Source organism: Zonotrichia leucophrys, chromosome 2 (genome assembly GCF_028769735.1).
Source record: "Zonotrichia leucophrys gambelii isolate GWCS_2022_RI chromosome 2, RI_Zleu_2.0, whole genome shotgun sequence".
Taxonomy (NCBI): Eukaryota; Metazoa; Chordata; class Aves; order Passeriformes; family Passerellidae; genus Zonotrichia; species Zonotrichia leucophrys.
The window spans coordinates 87,177,729-87,205,042 of record NC_088171.1 but is presented as its reverse complement, the minus strand read 5'-3'; the positions used below and the strand labels follow the sequence as shown (position 1 = coordinate 87,205,042).

Sequence of the window (27,314 nt, the reverse complement as noted above, 5' to 3'; positions counted from 1 at the left end):
GAGAACTGATACATCTCTCCTGTGTTTGGGTAGATAAGTGGGGTGAATGAGTTAAGAGGAGCTGAGAAGAGTGTTTGCAGGGCAACTGGGAAACTAATTAATTCATTTAACCCATTTTCCTAACAAGCTTTTTATAAAAATTGAGTGTTTCTGTTGTTGTCCAAAATTTTTAGTACACCTCTCCATTTTAAGCCATTCTATTTTATGGACAGGAGCTAACTACAAGAAGAAATAATTGTCTGAATTGTCCTTGGACCCAGTAACTGTACCTTTCTGTCTATTCCCTAAGAAGATGTCCTGGATTCAAAGACTATGTATTAGCACAAGTAATAGAAAAAACAGCTTATTTTCTGACACTGACAGTCCTTTCCTTCAACTCATCCAGAAGGCTGACAGCCCATCTCATTCCCATCACTGTTATCCCACCAGCTTCCCTGGGAGTTCAACACTGCATTTGGCCTGGTCTGCCTGTCTTTCTGAGCTGCAACATCACCATCCACAACAATTCAGGTAGGGATTGAAATAATTTGACACTGCTGAAGTTTCAAATTGTGACTTTTAGCCATTTGTCTTCATATGTGTTTTGCTGGATGCTGGTTTAACTTTTGGTTTTGCAACATGGTCTTTGGAGAGTTTATTTTAAGCTTTCAGTGAAATAAAAGAACAGGAGGGAGCAGACCTGCTGAGGAACAGGCACTTTGTAGCTAAGAAGCAATTTCCTTGTTATTTGAAAAAGTCTGCTTGGAATGGCTGTGGGAGAGCTTACAGACAAAATATTTGTGCCCATTTTCTATGTGATAATTGCTGGTGAGGAGGCCTTGGGGTCAGGGATCAGTTTTCCTCCTGTCTACATGGTTGTTTCACAGGTGGTCTGTGAGATGCCCACAGAAACCTGCCCCAGCAGCATTTTAGGCTTTTAGATGTGCTTAACTTTATGACACTGGAAATGCTCTGGAGAGAAGAGCCAGAGGGAACATGCTGCAGGCTCACTAGACGGGAAGAGACCAGAAAGGCACAAGACACCATCAGTGGGTTGATTCCTTTCCTTATCCTACTTCCCACCTCCTTGTCCCAGTCTGATACCAGTTTGACCCAGAGAACACTTCTGTGACTGTAAAAAGCTGACAAAAATGTTTTATTTGGAAAGATTAATATATTCTGAGACTGCGAAAGAAAAACAATACCTCATCAACAGAAGCCAAGGACATGGCATCCTTTGGTGGGTTGAACCTGACTGGATGCCAGGTGCCCATCATTCCCCCTCCAACTGGACAGGGAAGAGAAAATATGGTGAAAGGTTTATGAGTTAAGGGCAGGGAGAGATCACTCATCAAATACCATCACAAGCCAAACAGACTGAACTTAGGGATATCAAGCGAATTTATTACTACTAAAACCAGAGCAGGATAATGAGAAATAAAATAAATCCTAAGATCACCTTGCCCCCATCAGTCCCTCCCTCCTGAACTCTATTTCCTCCCCCTCAGCAGTGCAGGGAGACAGGGAATGTTGGCTGTGGCCAGTTCGTTACAGGTTGTTTTTGATGCTGTTTCCTTCTCAGGCAGAAGAGTCAGTCCCTGCTCTAGCACGGGGTCCCTCTCATGAACTTCATCAATATGAGTCCTTCCCACAGACCACTGCCCTTCACAAACTGCTGAAGCATGGGTCACTCTTCCATGGGCTGCAATCATTTAAGGACAACCTGCTTCTCCACAGGGTGACAAGTCCTACCAGGACACCTGCTCTCTCCATGGGTTTGTCGGTCCTTGACAGGAGCCTGCTCCACCATGGGCCTCCCCCTGTGCAAGAGCCTCCTCTCAGCACCCTCTTGCTCTAGTGTGGGTCTCTTCCATGGGCTGTGGGTGGATCTCTGCATCCCTCCATGGGTTACAGGGGCAGAGCTGCTTCCCCATGGTCTCCACCACGGGTTGCAGGGGCATCTCCTCTCTGGCTCTGAAGCACCTCCTCCCCCTCCTTCTCCACTGATCTTGGTGTCTGCAGAGTTGTCTCTCACATGTTCTCACCCTGCTCTTCTCTGGCTGCAATTACAACTCTGTAATAACTTTTTCCCTCTCCTTAAATATGTTATCACAGAGGTGTTACCACTACCTCTGAGTGGCACAGCCACGGCCAGTGGTGGGTCCATGTTGGAGCTACCAGGGATGGGCTCTGCTAGACATGGAGGAAGCTTTGGCAGCTTCTCACAGAAGTCACCCCTGTAGCTCCCCACTGCCAAAACCTGGCCATGCACACCCAACACACGTCCATTTCTGCTCTAGGTTTGATTCCTGAGTCTCTCACAGATGATTCATTTCCTTTTACTGGCAGTTACACTTTCCAGTCTGAATCATAGATTTGCACCTCTGAGGTCTCACTGGGCAGTCAGATTGAAAAGCACTGATGCCTTAGCAACAATAGAAGATCATGGGACTGAAAAACTCTGACCCATTTAGAGAAAATGAACTGCTTATAGCTCAAATAGGCCACCCTGAAAAAAATAAAAAGTGAAACCAAACTTCAAGAATAAGGGGTATGCTTCAAACTATTTATTCAAACACTCCCAGCAAGTTCTCCAGCTCCCATCCATGTTAACTTGCTTTTAATATGATCCTTTAGCTCTCTACACCTTCCTGAGGAGAAGTACCCTTCCCACATGACCTGTCATTGGGTACTTCTCTCCAGTACCTAATGACAAGTCATGTTGGAATGGATCAAGGCTGTGACAAGACAAGATTTAGATTGGATATTAGGAAGCATTTCTTTACTGAAAGAGTGTTCAAGCACTGGAGCAGTTTTCCAAGAGAGGTTGTCAATGTCCTAAGCCTGTGAATGTTTAAGAGACAGTGAGACTGAATGATGATCTTTAACTCTGGTCAGCCCTGAAGCTGTCAGACAGTTGAACAAGATGATAATTTGAGGTCACTTTCAACTGAAACAGTCTATTCTGGCCTAGTCTACTCTATTCCTTACCAGTTAGCCATAACACAGTTTTACGTGGAAATGGGCACAAAGCAGGAGTTTGGATGTGAGTATTGTTGGGTCATTAGATCATTCAAAAGAGATGTGGAAAACACTTTTCTGCTTGCCCCAGAAGAGAGGGCATCAAGTCCCTTTGGCTCTGAGCACTCTAATGCAAAAGTTGGTGCAGACCTTCAATCTGGACTTTGTGACCTATTCAAGAGCACTCAAGGGTGCAAGAAACTATATCACTCAGAAGAAGGGATCATCCTTTTTTCTACCTATCTAAACTGCAGACAAGAAGTACCATTTATCCACTGAGGAAAGCGTTTTCTGAGCTGATGAAAATCTTTTGCCACCCAGCTTTCCAGCTGAAAATATCCAGTTGCCAGGAAGCTTATAGTGAGGTGTTGAGAGCGTACATAAAGGAGGCAGTTTGTTACCTGTAATCTGCAATAATCCAGAGCCCTGGAACTGGACAGCAGCAATGCTGAAAGAGTTGTGGTAAAGTCTCCTAAGTACTGAGAAGAGGCTAAGTCAGCCAAAGTAACAAATCTCCATGGATTGGAGTGGAGAGGAGTGGCAACAATAAGAAGGTCATGATGACAACCCCTGAAGCATGCTGCAGCACAGAGGAGCTGTGTCAGAGAGGCTGTTGCTATGACATTTCTTTGGATAAACATCTGGAGTCCTTAGGCTCACTGACGTGGTGCTGCTCCAAGAACCAAAAACTCTCTTGCTACTTTAATTGAAACCCTATTGCTTAAAGAGCACTCAGCCTCATCTCAGCTGTGAAACCACTGCCTTGAATGAGTGTAGCATCTCTGAGAGGAGGCATCCTTCAAAGTCACACTTAAAAAAGAAAATTTGTCTTGGGGTTTAATCTGAAATGAGGATCCTTGTCCTCAGCTTCTAGAGACCATAATTTTGTCCTCTGGCAGGTCACTTTGGAACAGTCTGGTTTTGGTGACACATGAGCCAAACAACTGCCTTGGCCCCTAGACTGTGGGTGTGGGTGAGAAGCAGAACATGTTATGCAGCACACAGAGGGAAGGGCACAAGACTGGCTCCATGAACCTGCCTTTTATTTTGCTTTGCACACTAAGTTAAAAACAAAAACAAGAAAACAAGGCATCCATTGATTTCAGCTCCAACCTCCAGAAGTGTACAACCTTTTTTTCTGTGCTGTTTATCTTTTGCAACATCAGCTCTAAAATGACCTGTCCCAACTTTAGAAGTGCAAGATGACTCTGAAAACTGCCTTCTGGGGAGCAGGACTATGACCAGTTTGTTACAGGTTGTACATTACAGCTGTAATTGTTGTACAATGTTACAGTAATGCATATTTTATAGGAGGCACCTAGTCTTGATCTCACATGAGATTATGAGACCAAATTAATAGCTGCTACTTGGAGTCCATTAATGGCCTTAGTGGTGTGTGCTATACTAGTTTTAATAGGGTTTTCTGGGAAGGACATGGCTCTGTCAGTGCCACATGTGAACTGCAATTCAGAGCTGCCTGTAGCTTTGTCCCACTGGTGTTCAAGCAAGAGGGAAGCTTTTAAGTGGATTTAATTCTGGTGTATTGGAAAAAACCTGAAGAGTAGAAAAGACCATCTACCATTAGAAGAGCAGTGCTCCTAAATACTTTCTTTATTCAAAAGTACTTTCACACAGGGAGTTCTGTGTTTCCATTACACCTTTGGTATGTGTGTTTGATTTTATCAGCTTGTGTCTAATTTCTCTGTCAGAGTTTGGTAAGCTGTTGACTGTTCATTTAAGTCAACAGCTTTGAAAACAATTTTATATATTGTGTATGAGTCACTGTATTGAAGGGAAGAGGATGACAAGGAATAAGTGTGGAGAAAAAAGGAGCTGTTAAGTGTGAAAAGGGAGACAGATACACATGCAGCAACCCAGTGGCTTCTCCTGGAATAGTGCTCAGGGGTCTGCACAGACAGAGATCAGTAGAGTGTGCTTTGTCACGTCCATGTCTAACAAGACCATTTATGGGAGCATCTGGATTTGGCAGCAGTCTTCTCGTCATTAAAGAAAATTGGCCTGATGCATGATATAATTTTCAAGAAGAGGAAGAAGACAGATTAACCAATGGTCATCAAGTCTTGCTCACAAATTCTCACAACTGCAGTTTTCCAAAAACTGGGACCCCAGTAGGGCCAAGCTATGAGTATTCATATTCCTGAGAGAAGATAACCTAGAGTACTCCAAATTTCCTTTTGCTAGAGCAAAGTAAGGGTTTCCTCATCTTAGAAGAAGATGTAGTGTATTCTGTGTGAAGGTGGTTAACCACTGGTTGGTTATCTCTCATTCTGATCTATCTGGCCAAAATATGTTTCTGCCTTTCTTCCCTGCTTCACATGTCCTAAGACTAAATCCAGTTCCTAACCCTGCTTCAATTAACCTCCACCACACCAGTTCCTTTCCTTCTGGCTTGGTCACCAAGCTTTTTGTCTTTAATCTTAAGTATATTTTTACATGTATTCATTGGTCAGCCATGTTCTTCTCCTTGCAATGCTGGCTCCCTTCAGAGTCTGCCTCTCCTTCATTCCTTTTCCATTTGCTGTGCTACTAGATGTAGATGAGAAATAGTTATCTTCTGTATTACTGCTTACATTGTTGAAAGCCACCCCTTTATTCTAAGGTGTAAAGTCTGTGGGATAAAAGGGAGCAAACTCTGGGTCAGTTTCCTGGACATTGTTATCACAACAAAAGCATGGATTTAGAAACTTGGGTAGCAGAAAGCAGATCAGGCTTGTGCTGTAATTTAAATCAGCTGATCACAGTGACCCTTTTAAGTTCCTTTAGGCTCTTGGATTTTGTTTATCTGTACAAGCTGCATCAAAGTGTTTTTCCAGTTGCAAAATATCTCCTACCTCCAAACATGATGAAAAATTCCACTGTAACTTCTAAGCTCATAAGTAAAGATTTCTTCCTTAACTGCAGAAGAGGTAAAGAGATGGCTACTGCTACCAAGCAAGAAGTATCAATGTGTGTCAGAGACAGAAGGATTGCGCTGGTTTCCACGGACCTTGAGGGATCAATTGGAAAAAGAAGTTTAAAGACAGATGACAAGCCTGAAAAAAAGCTAGTTGCCTGAAGCAGTTAAACTAGGCTAAAGATGTCCACTGTTGAAATTTTCATCCCAAGGAAATTTCACCCCAGGGAAACCTTAGCCCTTAGTATGTTTTTAAGAAGGGGAGAAACCTCCAGGGAGGAATTCACGGAGCAATTTGGGAATCTTAATTCTAGTGAACTGCTAGGACCAGATGGTGACATCTCAAGCTGTGAGGGATCTCAGCTCCAAAACTGGAAATCTTCTGACAAACACATGCAATATATTCCCTAAAATAGGAGTTCTTCCTGGTTGCTGTGAAAGTGTCACCAGGGAGCATCACTTTCAAAATGCACTGAAGGGTGACCTCAGGATTTGCAGGTGAATGTGCAATAACCTACATAGAGGGGAAGCATTTCAGGTCAGACAAAACGGAAACATATGCTTAGAAAAACAGAATTACATCATCTGAATAACAATATGGTTTCTGGTGAAAGTCCTCAGCTGGTCTTTGAAGTTATTTGAAGATTTTATTTAAAATATTAGGAAGAAAAAATCTGGTGTATATCATCCAGGTTTCTAGGAGGTTTTGGTGATGTTTTTAACATAAAGTCCTTTCTTCTTGTTAGACAGATAATTTTTTTTCTGAATTAAATATTGGCTAGGCATCAAATGTTTTAAGTCCTGGCTGTTTTTTGAAAGGTAGGTCACCTAGCAGCACCATGCAAAGATCTGTGCTGGGATTACTCTTGACCAATTTTGTTGGTGATTTTAAGACTGAGTTGAAGGTGTGGTCATTACATATCACTATCCATGTTAGAAAAACTAGAGGAGCTTAAAAAATGTAGAAAACTTCATACCTGTTTCAAAACTTCATTCCTATTCCATTTTTTCACTTCAGTGAACAAAATAATAGGTAAATTTTAACTTGTACACATACAGAATTAGGTACAATAGGAAGATTTTTTTTTTACAGAAATGGCAATAAAAAACAAGGAAGCTTTTCTTCAGAAGCAGAGATTTAGGAGTGGTTATTGACAGCAGTTCAGTCTGCTACACCCAGGTAAGAAAGAGCAATGAGAAAGTCTTGCTTCAGGTCCCCAGGAAATGAAAGCTATAGTCACAAGGAGCAGCAAGTTGAATATCCTTAAAATGAATGAAAGGAAATAATTCTGCAGAATTCAGTGCTAACAGCATATAATAAAAATTAAGATCTCCAAGACCTAAACTATTAGAGCATTCTGTTACCATTAACAGTTTTGCAGCAGACAAATTATATGACCAATGTCAGATATCAGATCCTGGGTTATAAACTGCACTTCTGTGAAGTGAAATGAAGAAAACTACCTTCCATAGAATTGTACAAAAAGAGAGGCATAATTTTAGTTGGACAGAGGCTATCTTCCTCTGATACAGAAGACTGACCTGAACTGGTGAGTTAATACACAACTTTGCAGTTGAATTCTGATGACCCATCTCAGACTTTTATATTTCTGAGGAAGCAATGCCTGCCTTTGGACGTGCATTGCTTGCATGTGTTTCCTCATTAGACACTGGTATTTTATGGAGAATGGAACTTCAAATAAAGTCAAATGAAATTGATGGCAATTTGAAATGTTGCCTGCCTTCTTTGCCCTTTTTATATTATGTATAATGTAAAAAAAGTAATTGCATTTTATGTTTTATGGCAATGATTTACAAAGTAAATGTAGCCCACTCTGGTAAGTGTTTTCATTGGGATCCCAAAAGTAAGCTGTAGCTACTTCAGAGTCTGAAGGTCAATTTTAGCTTCATAATTTCAAGACATGGAATTATATTTTAATATGTAATAGAAAATGTAAAAGTAAAGAAATTGCTTTTTTAAATGAAGCTTTAAAAAAAGAATAATTTATTTCAAACACAAAAGTCACCAATGTAATTGCTGTTTGCTATTGGGAGTCTAATTGTCCTTTTACTCAGGGTAGTCCTACTTCCCACTAGACTTCAAGAAATAGATCTTTTATTGTTTTTCCTTTATTTCTTGAGAGAGAATTTTCATACCAGAATAGACCATTGATGTAGTAACACATGTAGTGCTTAGTTAACACATGATAACAGACGTGCAACAATTACTATCATTTTTCTGGTATTAAATTATAACTGCTGAGATCAGATAAAGACCTACTGAAACCAAATCTTTACACAGCAGAAATAACTGCTGAAAGCACTTAAGGGGTATGTAAACATGTGATGTATTATTATACAAACATTGTTTGATATTTAGTCTTAAAGTCCTTGAAACCTCTGAAAACTCAGCAACATCTCTGTGTGATTTTATAAACATATATATGATGGAAATAAATTTTATATACACATGTATATGACAAACACACATTGTAAATACCACCACACATGGTTTAAAGAAGGGACTAGCAGGGGGGCTGACCTTTGAGATTTTAGGACTGAAAGAGTCACACTTTGAAGGAGAAATTCAAGCAAAATTCTTTGTGTTGGTGACATGTATAGTCTGAACATATGCACACAGTCTGTTCCTTCTCTCAAGAAGTGCAATTTCTCAAAAAAAAGCAGCTGAGAATAAAAAAACCTTACAAACAATTAGTTACAAATTAGGTGCTTATATGTGAGCAGCTCCTGGATTGTTCTGTCTGGATAGGTAAGAACACAGTGGTCTGAAGCAGCAGGAGTCCCTGATGTGATTGTGCCAGTCTCTTGACATCTGGAAAGAATATCTAAGTAGTGACCAGAGACATAATTGTACCTGATATTATCTTTTTTCCCCAAAAGCTTTACCTTCTAGAAATGAAAATCGCTTTCTCTACTCTGACCTAATGCAGTAAGAAATCTTTAATATTCAGTCTAAGCAACTAACCTGTCTCAGTGGCTAAATTAGAAAGCTCTGGGAATAAATCATGCACTATGTTTAGAGCACTTCTGTCTGTCATGATCAAATGTGTTGTGATAAAGGTAATGGATTGCTCCTCTCCAGTTGCTGTAATCACTGGGAGCATCAGCAGCCACAGGACCTGATGTGACCAGTACAAATGCAAGCCCTGATGCAGTCCTGACTCCACAAGGCTGATTTTCAGGCTTTGAGAAATAATCTGTGTGGAGCAGTTGGTCTGAGGTCTTTGTTTTGTTTTGAAATCCACTCTGAAGTGCTGAGCATAGCTGACAAACAAGCTCACACAAACTGGGTGTGGTTTTCCAGTGTGTTTGGGAAGAACAACTGCAAAGTTCTCAGAGAAAAGTTTTTTGGAGTGCTGAGTATCTACGAGCCAGTAAATTATTTTGGCTAGTTCGTTGGTGCCAAGGGTGCAGTAATGTGCAGCCAGAGTCAAGAAGACCTTACTTGCTATAAATGAAAATGCCATGACAGGTTTTTTTCCCTAAGGTTTGCTCTGGAAGGCAGTGGGGGATTGTTGCTCCACTTTACCCTTTCCTCTTGATCTCAGTCATTTTGGAGGCAGAGAACAAGAAAAATAATGAGAAAGGATAAGCAGAATGCAAGGAACAAGTCAGGTATTTAACACATGGCCAGGTTTATACCAGGAAAAGGGAGAGAGTTAAGTCATACATGTATGGCTCTGGATTCCTTCCAAAGGTTTCTGAAGACCAGGAATGCTGTTGCTCACTGACACAGCTAGGCCTCTGCCAGGGAAGGGGGCAGGCAGAGGAGGGTGTGAGTGTGTTTGTCTTTCCCTCCTCAGTATGAAATATGTCTCCTTTCCTCTGCCATTGGCACTGCTTGCAACCGCGTCTGTTTGCAAAATGACCATCTCCCCTGTGGAATGATGAGGTTGTTTGAATACCAAGTTTGAAGGGATGGGCTGCTGCACAACATTTTGTTTTGCTTGGTGTTTTGATAAGGTTTGGCTTTTTGGTGCCTGTTAGTAAATGTTCTAAAATACGTCTTTTGTTCCTGTAATGACAATGACTGAAATGTTCCCTACTAATTTTCATTTGCATTTGACTGTAGACTATTTTGTACTTCCTTTATTTAGCCTTTAGAATGGTCTGATGTGATCTCAAGCTTTTCAAAAATGTTGTGTCATCCTACAAATAGTCCCTAATAACTCTAGTGACTATTTAAAACATAATAGTTTACAGTACATGTAATAACTTATGAAGAGTCACAGGTTCCTTTTGATTTGCCACTGCTGTGCCCACAGGCAGGTTTTCTAAGGTTAAACATGTGTGTATAAATATATATATAATAGCTACATACAAATACAAATTTCAGCAACAATTTTAGAAAAATGAAACATTCATAGCATTTAAGAAAAAAAAACCCAGGCTTTTTGACACATAAAGCCTTCTTCAGACAAGCTGGTATTTTTGAAAGTACTTTGTCATTGCTTCCCGGGGGTCTTTAAGTCCTCTCAGTGTTGAGGGCATGGGAGTAGGGGTGTTGAAACAGTGGGATAAGGCCAGGAAGTCTTGCATCTGTCACTGTTTCAATGAGCACTTGGGTATCACACTTTATGCCAAATCAGTTGGCAGAGGGACAATTTTTGCTTGCAGCAATTGGCTGTGTGCAGTTCAAACAGCTCATCTGCTGCTGCTGTCCTGTGCTAGATGAGCTCACATGTGCACCATGGCTCACCTTATCTCCAACCCACACATGTGCTCTTCCCAGCCTCCTATGGCCTGGATGAAGCCACTAAAGACAGGCATGGGCAGGCAGCAGTGTGCTGACTGGCTGGGCTCCAGGGGCTGTTCCCCATGGAAAGCAGTGCTTCATCAGGCTCCTCTGTGCCTTTTGGGAGCACACTCATTGTGGTGCTTGTTGAGTCAACGTGTGGCTTCATGGTGAGTCTATTCCTGTCTCCACTCCCAATCCCCTATGTGACTCTGTGGTGAGGAAGGTGACACGCCTTTCCTTCTGCCTTTGCTCAGGTAACAACCCAATGCTCAGAAAATGGGAGCAAATACTCCCATTAATGTCTCTATGGGACTGCATCTTCCCTCAGGCAGAAATGTCTTGCCTTCAGGTATGGGCTAGGACAGCCTGGAGAAATTCAAGGTTGCCTAGATATTAGTCACTTCAGGGAAATCAGAATCTATTAACTATGTTGTCCCTTTAAAATGGACAAAAATATAATTAGGGTCTGTCTGAACAGTGTCTCTTTGTAAGAAAATCAGTCTGGGTGAAGCAGCATCGTTACCCCTGCCCAGACACAATCAGGAGGGCTCAGAGAGGTTGGATTGTTGCTTTTCTATCTGCTTTTACACCCAATAAGAAAATCACTTCCTCTATTAATAGCAGTTTCCAACAAGGCTAGTGTGTACAATGTTCCTGTTCAGTAGTAATGAAGTGGAATAGGCCATATCTGGATGTTCTTAATACATACATGCACACTAAAAGCAAACCCAAACCTAATGTTAATGAGAACACTGTGTTGGAGATCTGAGCTGCTCTAGGCCCTCTGATCAAATGAAAGCTGAACTTAATGTGACGAAATCTGCCCCAAAATCTCTGCAGAAACCCTTGTAGAGTCTTTGTTTTAGCAAATGGGGGAGAGATGGCTGAGATTACTAATGCCACTGTGGCCAGAAAATTTTTTCTGTCCAGACTGCACTGCAGAAACTTTTCTCATTCCTTGCTGCCCAAGTAAGTGATTTGACATTCAACAACTCTTTGGAAGGAGGCAAGCTTAGAAATGGTGATTCCTGACATGAGCTAAGCAGGATGATGAACAGCACTAGCAGATATATGAAAAACAGCAGGAAAATGGTTTTCGTGACTGTTCAGAGTTTTGAGAAGTAATCCCATACCCACGCTCCGTTGCCTGTGTTTACCTTCCTAGATGTAATTTTGGAGGCACACCTGCTCGCATCAGCTCCATGGCATGGGTCCCGCTGTGGCATGGAAGCCGTGCTTCTCTGTGAGCAAGGACAGCTGCTCCTGCCATCAGCCACACCTAGTCATTAGTGAGCAATTTTGCAGCCGTAACCATAAGGCACAGATATTTACTCAGTGACAGCTATGTTTAATTTTAAGTAGGATTGCTTCAGAGTAGGAACTTATGCGATGCTTACTAGAACAGAGGTGATAAATTGTATTCTTATGTTTCCAGAGAGGAACACCTAGTATGACACTGGAGTGTTAAAAGGCATAGAAGAAAGGGGAATTAGGAGAAGAAAGAAGGGGAATGAAGAAAAGCAGTTTGAGTTTATTCCCTGTATTACAGGCAAAGTTCATAAAATATTCAGCACTTGAACTCTGAGTATGTGGTCAGAATTTCCTCTCACTTCTGAATGACCTGCTGCACAAACATTGGCTTGTTGACATATAATAGCTGCCTTCAAACAGGATATTATTCAGCACTCTAAAATAATCTAAAACTCATTTGAAATAGCCAGGTTAATCCCCATCACCTGCAAGCGAGGAATAAAAAATAAATTATTCACAACCCATTACTTCCCAAGTAAAGCACCACAGATTTTTTGCAACTGTTAATGTGGCTGGAATCAATTAAACTGCTGTGCACTCTTTTAGAGTTTTAAAGTATTTTTGAGTTTGGTTTTAAACATGGACAGTGGCATACTTTCCCAAATGTGAATTCACAGCATGTGTTTTAAGGTGTTTTGGACCAATTAAGACTTGTTTAGAAAATAAACCCATTAAAGGCAGAAAGGAGAAATACTTCCATTTAAAGAAGAGGGTTTGGCTACAAGGTGTTTGCTTTTAGCTTAAATCATGCCAAGTGAGCTGGTAGGAATGATGAGATGGGGATAGAATCACAAAGCTTATTGGAAAAAAAAGCAATTGCATCTGGTTAGTTTATATGAGATAAAAGCAACATGGGTCATAGCTGTAGAGTACCAAAATCTTTCTCTTGTGAAGAAATATTGATTGGACATATTTCATTTACATCCTAATTATTTATCCTTAAAGAAATGGCAAACAGAAATGTGCTATGGTACAAACAAGTTATTCCCCTGTATTTTCCCAGCATTGTCATCATGGCTGGATCACCCACAATCAATTTTTCCACCTGCCAACAATTCAGAGCCTCTTCCTGTAACCTACCTGAACCCTTTAAAAGATACGTCCTCCCAACCTGTTTTTCTGTGTTTTTACAGTCTGTTGGAGGTAGAGAGAGCACAGAAGCGTGCTGGAAAAAACATCTTCCTGAATAGGGAAGGCTGAAGGGTCAATTATTTGTGCCCTCTCCCACCCCACCCCCCTCCCAAAAAAAAAAGATGAAGAGATGGTGGTAAACAGCTTGCTTTATAGTGAGGGGCAATAGAAGTTCACATTTTTATTTACTTTGCATTTTCCCCCTATTTACAGAGGTGACCGCACAAGCTAGCTGACCTCTCTGAAGGCCTCAGTTTCAAGCCTTTTTTGGGGGCACATTCCCTAGTAAGGTGGATTTCACAGTTATTGAGGTCTCAGTGAAATCATCCTTTTGTCATGAGGGGAAAGTATTTCCTAGCAGCCCTCTGAGGCTACCAGGACTACTACTGACTTTTCTCCTCCATTCCCAACGTTTCTGCTTCCATCTGTTCTCTGAAATGTGCTTTTGAGAGGTGAAAGGAGATACTTTTGTCTGTGTATTTTGCTGACAGTGATCACAGTAACAGCTAATACCACAGCATTTAAAGCATGATGATTCCAGTTGTACATTTAACAGCCTTCAAAGACAATATTAGAATGTTTCTTTTGCCAATCAAAAGAATATAAATTCTTGTCAGCTTTGGAAGCAGGTGTGTAATATGCTGGATCTGAAAATAAAGCATTTCATTTTCAGCCCAGTCAGCCAACAAAGCTGTGCTGAGCTTTTCCAGCTTCATATCCCAAAAGGATATTACACTGAGCTAGCAATTGGCCTTGGAGAAGAAAGGACTAAAACCCAAGAGCAGACACTGACACTTTTTGCCTGACCCTGACTCAGAGGAGCAGCTAGCATTGGCTAACCAATATCTGCAAATGGGCTCCTCTGGAACCATCTTCTTGTTCCATGTATCTTGTAAGATTATAACCATACCTAACCTAAACATCAGCAACTTAGGGTTTTTGGAAACACTTTTGATCCACTTTTTTATCCTACAAAACCCTCTTGCTGTTAATACTGGAGTGATGTCAGCAGTCATCTGAGTGAGAGGTCTTGCTTATTTTCTTATTTATTCCTAATCATCTTGGCTTCCTTTGGTTTGTTTTGAGAGGGCAGAGGAAAGTAATGCTCACATGCACCAAAGCAGCTCAGTTTGTGGGAGGCCAAATTATTTCCATGACTTGGAGGAGCACAAATGAGGAGGATTGCTATGGGGAGAGAGGTTCTGGCCAGGTTGCCCATGTGCTACCAGAACAGGCTACAGATAGCTAGGAGACAGGAGAGAGCAGTGGTCAGTGCCATGAACATTGGCTTTGATGAGGGAGAGTAGTGAATGGACTGAAAGGGTAAAGCAGAATTTTTTGTGATGGTGGGAGAGGGAGAGTGCGGGTGAGCATAGAGATAGTGGCAAGATGAGACCTTGGGGTAAGGGAAAGAGATGCAAGGCAGAACTGTTTGATCAAGAATAGGTGGCTTTCATAGAAATTCATTGTCTTTTAGATCTGTTAGAGACAAGCCTCCCTAGTGGATTTTATCCTCAAAATTTCAAACCTTTTCCATTAGAATTCCCTAACTAAGCTATCTCACAGAGACACCAAGGCTTCCTGAATAGTGACACTCACCTGCCAGAGCTCCTACCTTCTGCACTTTCCCTCAGTGTGCAGGGAAGCTTATGCCATGGTCCTTACTTCAGAAAGACTTGATCCTTTTAAATGTGCCAGACAAACAATCCTAGATCTGACAATCATTGGTCAATTCAACATCCACAATGTTTTTCTGCAATACATTGTGGTGTTGACCATAATATAGAACTGAAAGTGAGTGTTGGTCTCTCAGTGTCTTGGCTCAGTCGCTTTACCCCAAATAGTCCCTCTTGCATCAGTCTGTGCTGATGGCTTCCATGCAGGTGAAGTCCCTCCAACAGATGCAGCAACTTGGGAAGCTGAGTTTCAGCTCCTGTCTCCTACTAACAGACCATGGCTAGAAGAAAGGCATGGTGTGTTGGGTCTGGGCACAGCTGGATTTAAAAGCAGCATAAATGATAAATTGTACAGATGGATTACAGTGAAGTTTGCCCTCATCTTATGGCACAGTGCTCAAACACAGCTTATCTAGATCTTTTGGTGCCTGTTTGCATTCTCACAGCTTCTGCTTCAGGATTCTCTAGAACCTCAGTGCTGTTTGTGCCTCTTCTGTCTGGGTGTTATAAATAACACTGTGACCTCTTAGGTTTTGGAACGTTTTAGAAATTTTCTTTTAATTTTATATCCTTAACAGATTAGTGTTGCCATTAACAATGTTTCCTGAAGGTAAAAACTGTGCTTTTGTTAGGGCAGCTATCAGGATGACAACATCTTGACAACTTAAAAGCTCTTCTGTTTGTTAAGAGTTCTTCTAGCAGAAACTCATTTTAAAGAGCCAGGACCATGGAGAGAATAGCAGCTGCAGAATTTTCTGTCAGCTGCAGAATCTCATTGCAAAGACATGGTATGAGATAAGGGTAGCAAGGGTGGGAAGTCCTGGATGGAGTTTTAACTCTTTCCAGACACCTTATTAGTGACAATTCCAAATGGCAGCAAATACATTAAGTGACATGTATGATGTGTCTGTGATGAATTAAAGCAGATGAATCTGATCATAAAGCCATGTATCTGCTCCAGGAGGGTGACCAGAAACAGTAGGACTCATTTCTAAGCATGTTAGACTAGAAACAGAGATTTAGTAAGGGTTTGGTGGTTTGGGGCTTTTTTTACTTAATTCAAAGCCTGGCAGCTTTATTATCAGTTATCAGTTGGCAGCTATTTTAAGAGACTTGATTTAGGTGTTCCTTTTTTATTTCAACCTGTTTCTTCTATGCCTATGTAACTTCAGGGAAGGATGCAATGGAATTGACTTTCTAGAATTTTTTAGGCTGAGAAACACAGTGGCTAGAAGAAGCACTTGTGTACTTGCTTATACCAGGACACTAGATAAGCCATTTTTCAGCTGGATCTGAGTAATAATTAAACCTATTGAATGATAGAGACTGGAGTTTATTGTGAACAACCTCCTCCTGACTACAGGTCACTTTCTGTTCTGATGGCACCAAATCTCTACTGTAAGGACACTGGAATTCAAGGAATGAACCAAGGAATGAACCTGTTTAATTTAATAAAATAGGCATGCTTTTAAAACTACACATGACGTGCTTCTGAATGCTGCCACTAAGCCTACAGACTGGGAATCAGGGAACATCTGATAGCTCATTAAAATGTCAGGAAAGGAAGAGGAGGGATGATAAAACAGGAAAAAGCAGGTCCACAGTTGTTTTGGTTAGACCTTGGGTTGCGAACAATTCATTGTGTTGTTCTGAAAAATTTCAAGGGAAGAATTGACCTCATTTGTGAACTCTGTGACCCTCAGTGATAATCACAGGGCTGTTGTATGAGACAAAACTGTTTGGTTTCTTTTTTTACAAAACAACAAAAATGGTGATGTGTTGCTCCCTGAAGGATGAAGTGTTGATAGAAGTACCTACCTACATCACTGGTTAATGGACTGGTGAAGGAATTGATATAATATTGTGTTTAAAACAATTCATGTGTGGATCTAAAACAATTCATGTGTGGATCTAAAACTATACATTTTACCTTCCACGGTTCTTTGGTCTTAAAAGTAAGCATGGCCTGCAATTTATAATTTCTGGCCATGTTCCAATAAACAGTTTGTATTATTTATTCTAAACCCCAGGTATTAAAAAAAGAATATTAAAAGGGAGGAGGAAGGCTCACAATTATTTTTATTTCAGTGTTAACTTTCATTAAAGTAACACAGGTAGAGTTACAGTATTAGTAACAATGAAATAGGGAAGGAATTAAAAAAGAGCTATGCCTTGTCTATCCTGAGGCTATAGAAATATATGTGTGTGTGTGTGTGTATGTATGTGTGTGTATATATATTTCTCTGTGTGTGTGTGTGTGTGTATGCATGCTTTCAGTGGGTTGACCTTAATTCTATTTTTGATTTTAAAATTTGCTCATCCTGATATCCCCCAAAGGCCAGGATTTCCAAAAAGTTAAAGCTACACTTTTTCTGACTGACTGCAGCTGACTCTGCCTGCATTGAGGAGGAGCAAAAGTAATCGATAGCAAGACACCTACAAGCTCCATGTACCTGCTGCACAAAAAGCTCCATGAGCTGGGAGAAGGCCCTGCAGTGTCTTTTTTTGCTCTCACAATCTGGAGGGTGCTCTCAATTTCACAGAGTGAGAGCCATAACCAACACATCTGCTCCTTAGGCTGGCCTCTGTAAAACTAAGTTTTTATAAAGGAAAATTAAAGTGGTCCCATTGTCCTGAATATAGTGCACCCCTCTTTTGCTTCTACTCCATTGCAATTATGTGGGTGAGACTTCTCTACTGTAAACTGCAGCTACTATGCTTCCCATAGTCTGAGGACAATTTAATCATTTATTGGTGTAATGGATCTTAAACAGAGGATTCAGTCTTTTCTTGAAGCTTGTAACACTGAGCACTTTCATTTTCTGCTTTCAAATATATGATTACTGCTCAAGTGCTTTTTTTGTGAGAAATTCTTCATCCTTTTTTATGTGATCATAGTACAAAGATCCTGGCCTATCATCAAGTTAATATATGAGAGATGTGATTTCAGGTATATAATTTGCATGCCTGAAGGAAATAATTTTCCCTGGAGTACCGGAGATAGTTCTAGGCAGCCAGACCTTAAAGCTTACCTGCACTTTCTAATTTAAAGATAAAGAAAGATGGCAATTCACCCCTTAAAGCTGGTACTTCAAAGGACAGGGTGAAACCTTCAGTGTCAAAAGTCTCTCAGGTCTCATCTCTTTGTGTAATATTATGAGTTTTTTCTTGAAATATGCTTTACTTTATATGTATAAATATATGCAAGTTTGTATACATATATTTGCAACAAAAGGTGTTGAGAAGGATGAAAGTCTATGGATTTCAGATAATGAAACTATAAAGAGAACATATCACACAGCAGTCATATCATTATCATTACCTCAAAGTCAAAAATATCTAAAAGAAACCAAAGCAAAATGTTGCTAGTATCTCTTGGTTTTGACTTAAAACCTAGCTCTGGACTTTTTCAAAGGCTCCTATTAATAAAAACTTGTAGCTTTTTATTCATCTAGTAAGTTCTAATCTCTTAATGGTTCATCTCAAGAGGTAACTTTTAGAGAGCCTCCACCATGCTCATCCTCTGGGAAAAGAGATCACTGCAACCTGAGCTTCCAGCCTCGTCCTGTTCCGATCTGCTGAGTGTTGTGAAATGTGATGAGTACATTTATAGTGCTTTTGGAGGGTGTGCAAATGAAAGGAAGAAATAAATGAAGTAGCTGAATGAGTTCAGAGAAGCAGCCTTGCTAAAATGAACCCCTGCCCCAGTCTTGATTCAGTCCTGCTGATGGTTGGGTCAGGGACAGGGGGAGTCTGGGCCAGGCAGGACCCCATCACTGCACGGGGCTGTTGCTGCTCTTCTGGGACAAAAGTGCCCAAGTATGGAGTGGGATAGAATATAAGAAAATAAAGATAGTGTAGAAAGTAATCTCACCCCCAAGGAGTTGCAGTTGGGCCAATTATCAAAGATTAGGAACAGGCCTGACTTTAACAGCCACAGCTATATTCAATGAGGAGAAGAGTGCTATAAAAGAGTGGGGTGGCTGGATGAGAAGTGGTCTGCAGTCAGTTGGCTGCTTTGTGAAGAAGAAAGGGTCAGTGCTCTGAGGAGCTGCTCATGAGAAACACCAAGAAGGTATGAAACTTTAGTGATAAGGAGACAACAGTATGGAACCCCCGCAGTAAAATGACAACACAAGTATCCATTCCCAGAATGCAAAGCACACAGTTTGGGCTTAACCTACCCAGCCTAGGATCTGCAGCAGTCTAGCCATTCAAACTTGGCTGCAGAGGCTCCACAAGGAATTAGCTAGGTTGGGTGTGATGCCTGAGCTGGCCTGCCTGCATATGACCCATATAAACTGCAGTCTCAGCATTCCTGAAGCACACAAAGCTGGAAATCACTGTATCTGCTTCTAATGAATGTAAGCTCTGTCCACACTTGGCAGATTTCTTCAGCTCTGGTGGTTAGACTAATAAAAGATATTATCTCTCTCTGTGAGTTTTACCTCACTTATATCCTGAGATTATCACAGCTCTGCCACTTGGAGGTCAGACAGACTAACTTTTTGAGATTAGGAAAAGCTACAGTGACACCAGAAGAAATAACCTGAGAATTATGTTCTTAAAACAATGCAATGCTGAAGGCCAGGGAGTGGGCAATTGACAGGGCTTTGCTGTCCTTCAGGGTGTTCTGGTTTCATTTAGTGATACAGTGCACTGCCAGAGGCTTTCTACCACTGAGCTCCTTTGGCATCAGGCTAGGCAGTGTTTCTTCCTGAGGTGTGTGCTGTGCCTGGTCTTGGGCAGAAGCTGTTGTTATTTTTATGAAAACCTGCCTATTTTTGCTGGACTTTGAAGCAAGCTGGTCTTAGAACAATACTAGCATGATCTCTTGAAAGAATTTCTGTGGATTGAGGGGAATTTTGAAAGCTCTTGTGTGCATTTGTTGCATGGATTTTACCTCCCTCTGCTTCCTACTTGCTAAATAACAAATAGAGGATTGTGTTTCGTATTCTTCACTGACTCGGTCATATTTTCAAGCGTTATTTATTTTCAATATAAACAAATGCAACAACCTGCCTTGCCTTTTCATATCTACAATCCCCCCTCTTTCCATGTTTGCAAAACACTGCAGCAGCCTAACAAAATACCATGTGTGGTGTTTCCTGCTGTGACCCAAAATTCCCAGTCGTGCTGTAGCCCAGCCATGCAGGTTTGCTGCTTTTGGCCACAAGCAGTGAATGCTTTATGGCACTTAACTATTATATTCCATAGACACACATTATCCTATCCACATTCCCTGCCAAGGCAGTTTCCTCTTGCAAAACTTCCTTTGTCATTTTCCCACATCTTTCCCATAAGTTTTTTTTGTTTCCTCTTATCCAGCACAATTATCTGCTGTTTTGAAATGAAAAACAGTCCATTCCTTGTAAACATTTCTTTCTTTTTCTCCTCTGGTGCACCTCTGTTGGATTTGATATTTGCAAGTTCTCCTTTCACACATTTTATTTGTCTTACTTAATTTCTGACACACCTGTAGTTCTTGTGTCTTCCAGAGCCATGAGCTATTTGTGCTATTGTATTGCAGCCTTGTTCAATACTCCTTTCATTTCTATCTTTGTCCACTTGATCTTTAGTAAAAAACAGTGGTTTGCAAGCATTACAGTAATGATTGGGCTTAAATGCACAGTATTATCTGACTTGGAAATGGCTGCATTTCCAGGCATGGTCTTTTGCCAGGATGTATGTCTCAATATTCTGGTAAAAGTCCTTAGAGTACAATGTGTCATATAAACAGCATCCTGCTTTTCCATCCCATGCCAATATTTGTTGTCTATTATTTAAAAAAAAAGGAAGAAAAACCAAAATAACAACACAACAACACAAAAAAAAAATACCTCCAAAGAAAATCAAAACCAGCTGTCAGTGCTTGCTTAATGCAAGTTAGCAGTAGTCAAACCTCATACAGAGCAACAACTTGCAATTTCTGCTATAGATAGGAAGGATATGAAGTTTTTAGCAGGCATGATTTCCTTTGAATTGAGTTAGGTAATTGAATGGGAATTGGTGACAAAATAAAGTAATTTTTCCTATTATGGTGAGTTGCAGAGGTCTAAGACATGTTCAGTCCTCTGCCTGGGGAGGAGCGTGGGACGTGGGAGGACTGGCCCTAGACAGGAGAGCTGGAAGTTGTCTATGTGGAGTAGTGACACACTTTCTTGAGGTAGTCAGACAGCAGGTTTCACTGGTTTTTCCCCAGTCCTCTAAATTGTTTTTAATATAAATATATATCTTCAAGTTACTAAAACAAAACCCATGTCTCAAACTTCTTATGTCTTACAAAGCTGCGGCAGTAGAGAGAATACCAAGCATGTGTAGTAAGTAAGGGGAAAGAAGAGTGAGAGAGGCATAATCACAAGTACAATTCCAAGTTTGCATTTTGAATAATATTTTTGTTAATACATTACATATTCTGAAATATTTATAATAAGCATGCAGATTGAAAAGTCAAACCAACTCATTAAAAAATCTGGAATATTTTGTGAAACATGAGGTTGAGTTTGCAAGTGGTGGAAACGTTAATTTCATACCAATTTCATACCAATTCATACCAAGAATCTGAATTGATTGCAGAGCAATGGTGTTACAAAGTCTGTAGATGCAAGTAAAAAAAAATTAAATGGACGTTGCACAGGTCAGAACTGTTTTACTCCTGAATTCTGAGCAGAAAACTGATCAGATTGTAACACAAAAGCCCTCCACAGCTTCAGTGAGGCAGTAAAACCAGAGATCAACAACAGGAATGCCTGAGTCCTGGCTATCTTACATCCTGTGTCATTTGCACTGGTGCTAAATCAGAATGAAAATGTGTCAGTTTGGATTATTCTGTCCATTTCTCTGAGCTGCAGCAAGTAACACCTTGGTCTTACACACCAGCAGTTTCTACACCAGACTTTCAGATTCAGTGCACCTTGCCTGTGAATTGTGCTTAATCTTAGAAATGGGATGGATCCTGGATTCTGGATCCCTGTTTCCAGAGTGGTGAAGTGCCCAAGGAAATAAAAATTAGAACTCCCTGCTCATCAGTTTTGTCCCATTCAGTTACAGAGGCCAAGAGCAGGCAAAGTGAAGTGGGGTTTTTTTGGTGGGGGTTGCAAAGCCCAACCAGACATGCAAGGAAATCCAAGCCCTGAACTAGCAAAATCCTTGCTGATTTTACTGGCGGGAGAAGCACGCCAGCCATGCCACGCCAGCAACATTGTGCTGTAGGACCTCAGCAAGATCTGGGGTCACTGAGAAATTTGCAGAACTGAAAGTCAGCACGTCTTCCCTCCCGCACTGTGGTGTTTATGTGTGGTGGGAATGACAGTGTCTGTACATACAGGCTGATATACTGAGTATGCTTGCCAGATATCTCAAGATTTTGTGCTTCAAGACTTTAAGGGTTTCATTCCAAATTACCATCCATGTACCTCAGGTCACAATTTGCATTTATTGACAGACTTCTTGGGAGAGCTGAGTAGAAACTGTAGGAGTCTTGTGAGGACAAGAGTAGTTTCTCCTCACCAGACCTCAGGTCACGGGCAAGGCACAGGAGCAGATGCAGGCAGGTGCAGCCTGATCAGCCCTGCCTGCTCCTGAGTGACCAGACAACCAGCCTCCAGCTCCCTCCACTTATTCCTTTCATCACCCTGTGCTTCCATGGAAAAATAATTTCATACAAATTTTAGAGGAACATCCAGTTAATCAAAACACAGCAGGCTGCCAGTGCAGCCTGAGCAGAATGGTGCTATCACACACCACGGCACTTTCAATTCTGCTGCTTCATTCACTTGACAGAGATATTAACAAAAAGAGGAAACAGGCTATTACCGTGACAAAGGCTTTGACAGCACAGGGAAAATGGCATGTTAACTCAGCATCAGGCAGGCTGAAGCTGCCTGGTAATAACCATGCTCCACTCATGCACTCAAATCCTTTCTCACCGCTGTGTGGGTGGGTTTGTCTGTTGTGGAGTAGGGCACGTATTTCCATGCACTTTTGCCCACATTTTACCCACCTGAGTAATCAGACATTGTATCCAAGATCCCCACTTCCAATAGAATGGGATATTAAAAGATCATCTTTAGCCTCTTTTGTTTCAGATCTCAAACCCTCCAAGTTACATCCACTGGTATCTGGAGGAAGCAAGTCAGAAGTTACACTCTATTTAATGGATGGGAGGGCTCCTATTTAAAGGAGTGGGCATCTTCCGCTGAATGTGTAGAAGCACTGTCATCTGATTTTATTGCAAGCAGATGTTGCAGTGTGCTTGACTTGGAAAAACCCATGAGGCTCAGAATTAGCTACACTAATTGAGGTCATTTGGTAAACTGGGTGTACTTTAGTTGCTTCAAGATCTAATTCAAGGTTGCAACAAAAAAGGATCAGTTTTTTCTGGGTCTCTAAGAAAGCTCTGGCCATTGCTCCACTAATTTCTCCCAGTTTGAGACCCATTAATGATCAGTGTTGGGGAGACTGCTTTCTTTGGGTTAGGATTAGGTTTAGGGTGCTTTCTCTCTGCCAGTCCCATGCCATGGGTCACTGCAGCAGCAGTAGCAAACCTTAGGTAGCCCTGACATAGTGATCTTCTGTCAAACTAAACGACATTAAATTTAATGACATCTCCCTGTCTTTAAATTGGTTAAAAGATGATCCATTACAGTTTTGGATGGTACTCTGGCAATTTTTGGGCTATGACTTCAATTGCAGTTGCTGTTCTCTGGAATCTGATATTCAAAATAATTTTCCTGACCTCCTCCCTAAGAGTTTGTTTAGGTCCTGAATTCCTTAAGCCAGGAACTGCCACTCTGCCTACAGAAATAAGTGGGCTCATTGTGTTCTTGATCAGTGTGAATACTAACACAGAGACCAGCTTTGCATAAAGGTATAGCCTCTTCTTTTACATCCAGTAAAATAAAAGGGAAAGATAGGCAAGCCTTGGGATGTTTATCAGGTCTGACAAAGCGACAGTAAAAAAAAAAAGAAAAGATTTACAAGGTCATGATCATTGGAGGGTGTCCAGCTACCCAATTTTTTAAGTGATTTTCCTAGAAAATAGAATAAATGTAAGCAACTGGTCTCTTCTTTTTCTTTTCCCTTAGTAATTGAAGTTGGTTTAATTAAATCAATCCAAGACCAAGTTCCTGCCAGACTCCTCTTCCTCTGCCCCTTATTCCTGCTTCTTCCACTGGGCAGGCACTGATGCAGGGATATACATCTTGAGATCTGGTTAAAGGAGCTGATCTGTCTTGAAACATATCCCTGACCCCCAGCTGCTTGCTCCTGACCCCATAGTAGCCCTATGCTCAGGCTAGAAGAAGTATTTCTGTGTCCATCCAGTGGACCACATTGGGAAACGGATCCAGCTGGAGAATAAACAGGGGAACATAATGCATTTTTCTCCCAGGTGAACCAGATTCTGAATTTGATCTGCTGAGCTGCTGAGAAAGTACAGTTAGAGGCAGAGCACAGGGCAGGGGCAAGAATGAGATCATTAGAGAAGAGGACAAAGTGAACCTGAAGACATGTGGGTTGAGCTGATGTAGGCTGCAGGGGAAAGTAGGGCATTGTGACATCTCTAGCTCATCCCAGGACGAGCGAGGACCCTCCTGCAGCAGCTCTGTGAGCAGACACAGATCTCTTTGAGAGACCAATAATAAATAGTTACGTGCTCAGACACCAGGTCTTCAGAGCAGCTCTGGATGCAAACAGGGAGGTGGTGATGTCAATTAAGAGCTCTAAATACCCTCTCCTTGTCTCCCTGTTACGTCATGGGAATTGCAGCTGTGGGATTGGGGAATTGGGTGTATTAGGACTCCTGCAAGGGGGGAGGCCACACTGTGGCTCCCAGCTGTGTTCACACAGTGGCTTTCCTGCTGTCCCCAGGATGTGATGGGCAGCTGCTATTTCTTGCTTGAGCACACAGCTGTTGGTTTCAGTGTGATTTCTTATGCTGCAAAACAGATGGGAAAGAGAAAGAAGGTGATCAGATAAAGGTTTAGAAAACATATGGAGGGTATAGGAAGAATCCTTACTAGAGACGGGAGCAAATGGTTTGACTGAAAGAGGAGTTTGTATCTGGCATGAAGGTCTGATGTGGTTCCACAACCTCCCCTCTGCCCCCGGGCTCTGTGGGGCAGCACTGGACTGCAGTGTGGGTCTCCTCACAGTCTTGATTCCCCAAGGACATTCCAAGGTTTCCATCGGCCCTAGCTTAGAACTTGGGCTTGCAGAATTTTTGAAAAAGGAACCAATTGTCTTCTTTTGATAGCTGTGCTGGGTGCTGGTGTTGTCCTTTTAGTATCAGCCTACTCCACCCCAGCACAACATCCACCCTAACAATCAGGAAGCTCCAGCTCCATGTTTTGTAAAAAACCAAACCCACCAACCAAACGAAACTTTTGAAGTTTTTTTTGAATGTCACTCCTAAGAAAAAGAAGTTTACCTCAGAGGTAGATAATGTTAATGACTGTAAAATGACAAGAATAAAAATGTAGGAGTCCATAAGAGGTATTTTAATGTGAATGTTTACCTGGAAAGTGAGTCAGGGTATTTTGCCAGACTGGTAAATTCAAGAGAAAACTAATAGCATTTTCATTTTATCTAGTGTTTACCACAAAAATAAAAAATAGCACAGGCAATATTGACTGTTCAGAAATATAGATGCAGCCATCAATGTAAGAAGAAAGATGGGTAGGACACTTCTCCTCTCTTGAAAGTAAACTTTAGGCGGCTGCAAAATTTTTAATGATGTTGACACTTAGATGGTCACAGTGAAGCTTCAGCACAAATGTCTTCTGGAGATGAATGAAGCTGCTTATGATTCAGAAATACTATTTCAGCATATGATAGGTGCTGTTTGCAGACACCACATCAATTACACCTTTTTTCATGATAAAGATTTTCCTCACTAGCAAAGCAGAAAGGTTATACAAACCATCAACCAAAAAAAGTCTTTATATTCTGAAAAAGAAATCATAGTGTCAAATGAAGGGAAAAAAAAGGTTACTGAGGAATTTTGTTTTACTCTGGATGAAAGTTTTGGTTAGCTATAATAATTTCTCTGCTAGCAAATATATTCTTTCTGCTTTACTGCTGACATAGCCTCCCTTCTTTTACTTCTTTGACCTTCAATTTCAGACTTTGTCTGTATAGTTTTGCTTTCTTCTGCTCAAGGTTGTTGCAGAAATTGTGTGTCTGCTTTTTTCTGGTTAGTAATCTTGTGCCATCTGGAGCATGTTTCATTTTTTGTTTTATGTCGCTTATTTTCTGTTTCTTTATAAAAAAGACAATTTTCAAATTATTCATACAAAACATAAACTCTGAATGAGTCCAGAGGAGGGCCAAGATGATGATCATAGTGAGGGAACTCGTGTCCTATGCAGACAGGCTGAGAGAGCTGAGGTTGTTTAGGCAGGAGAAAAGAAGGTTCTGTCAAGACCCCATGGCATCTTCAGTACCTAGAGGGAGTATAAAGAGAGATGGAGAGGAATTTTTAGCAAGGTCATGCAGTGCTAGGACAAGGGAGAATGGCTTCAAACTGAAAGAGATTTGGTTTAGATTGGATGTTAGGAAGAAATTCTTTACTGTGAGCATGGTTAGACACTAGAACAGGTTTCCTAGACAAGCTGTTGATGCACCATCCCTGAAAGTGCTCAAGGCCAAGCTGGGTGGGACTTTGAGAAACCTGCTCCGTTGGGTGGCATCCCTACCTTTGGCAGAGGGGTTGGAACTAGTTAATCTTTAAGGTCCTTTCTATGATTCTGTGACTGTGATTTTAAAGTTGTTGAAAGGAATTGCTCTGACAGCAGCAAGTATCCATTGTCCTGCACTGCTGACTCAGGGTTACCAGTGCAGGAGGCTCCCAGAAGAAAAGGGGACACGCTGCCTGCAGCCTCCACCCCAGACAGAGGGTTTTGAGATGCTCACTGGAGATGTGTGCAGTAAAGCCAGTCTGACCTGATTTCTCCTCACCTCCAAGAAACGCCGTGCATGTAACATGTGTCAATATGGCCATGTTACAGTGGGAAAATGTCTCTCCTTAGGATACTTTGCCAAGATGCAAAGAGGGGGACAAAATTGCCAGAGCTGGCATCCATGAGAAATCTCACTTTGAGATATGCCATGAAAACCTGCACTGAGCAGCCAGCCTATATGCATTCCAGAGAATAAGCAATCAGGGTGCATTTTGGTTTAATTTGTCTTTTTCTGGATATTCTGTTTGGGACTTTTTTACACAATCAGAGCATCTAAAACAGGGATTGTAAGCTGATGGTTAGGGAAGCCATCATTTACATGATTACTGAAATGATTTATTCAACAGTTACTTATCTCACCAATTCATCATTGTTTAAATTTTAATTCAGTGACAATGTAACCTCTGGAAAACACTACTTGCATCTATAATTAATAGATTGTTATGCTCTGCAGTTTAAAATTTGATATACTCCCCTCAAACTCCATGAAGAAATGTTTCATGTGATCTCTTTCTGAATTCACAACAGATGAAAATGGCCTGCTAGGTTTCATACAAGGAGGT

At 41.2% G+C, this 27,314-nt stretch overlaps 1 long non-coding RNA gene across 1 annotated transcript in view; it reads left to right on the top strand.

Annotated features, from left to right (window-relative positions):
• The first annotated feature begins 391 nt into the window (after nt 1-391).
• LOC135444240 (uncharacterized) overlaps nt 392-27,314 on the top strand; it is a 41,005-nt gene continuing 14,082 nt past the window's right edge. The window contains exon 1 of the long non-coding RNA XR_010439186.1: nt 392-510. This is a non-coding gene — a long non-coding RNA (uncharacterized LOC135444240). The remainder of the gene's footprint in view (nt 511-27,314) is intronic.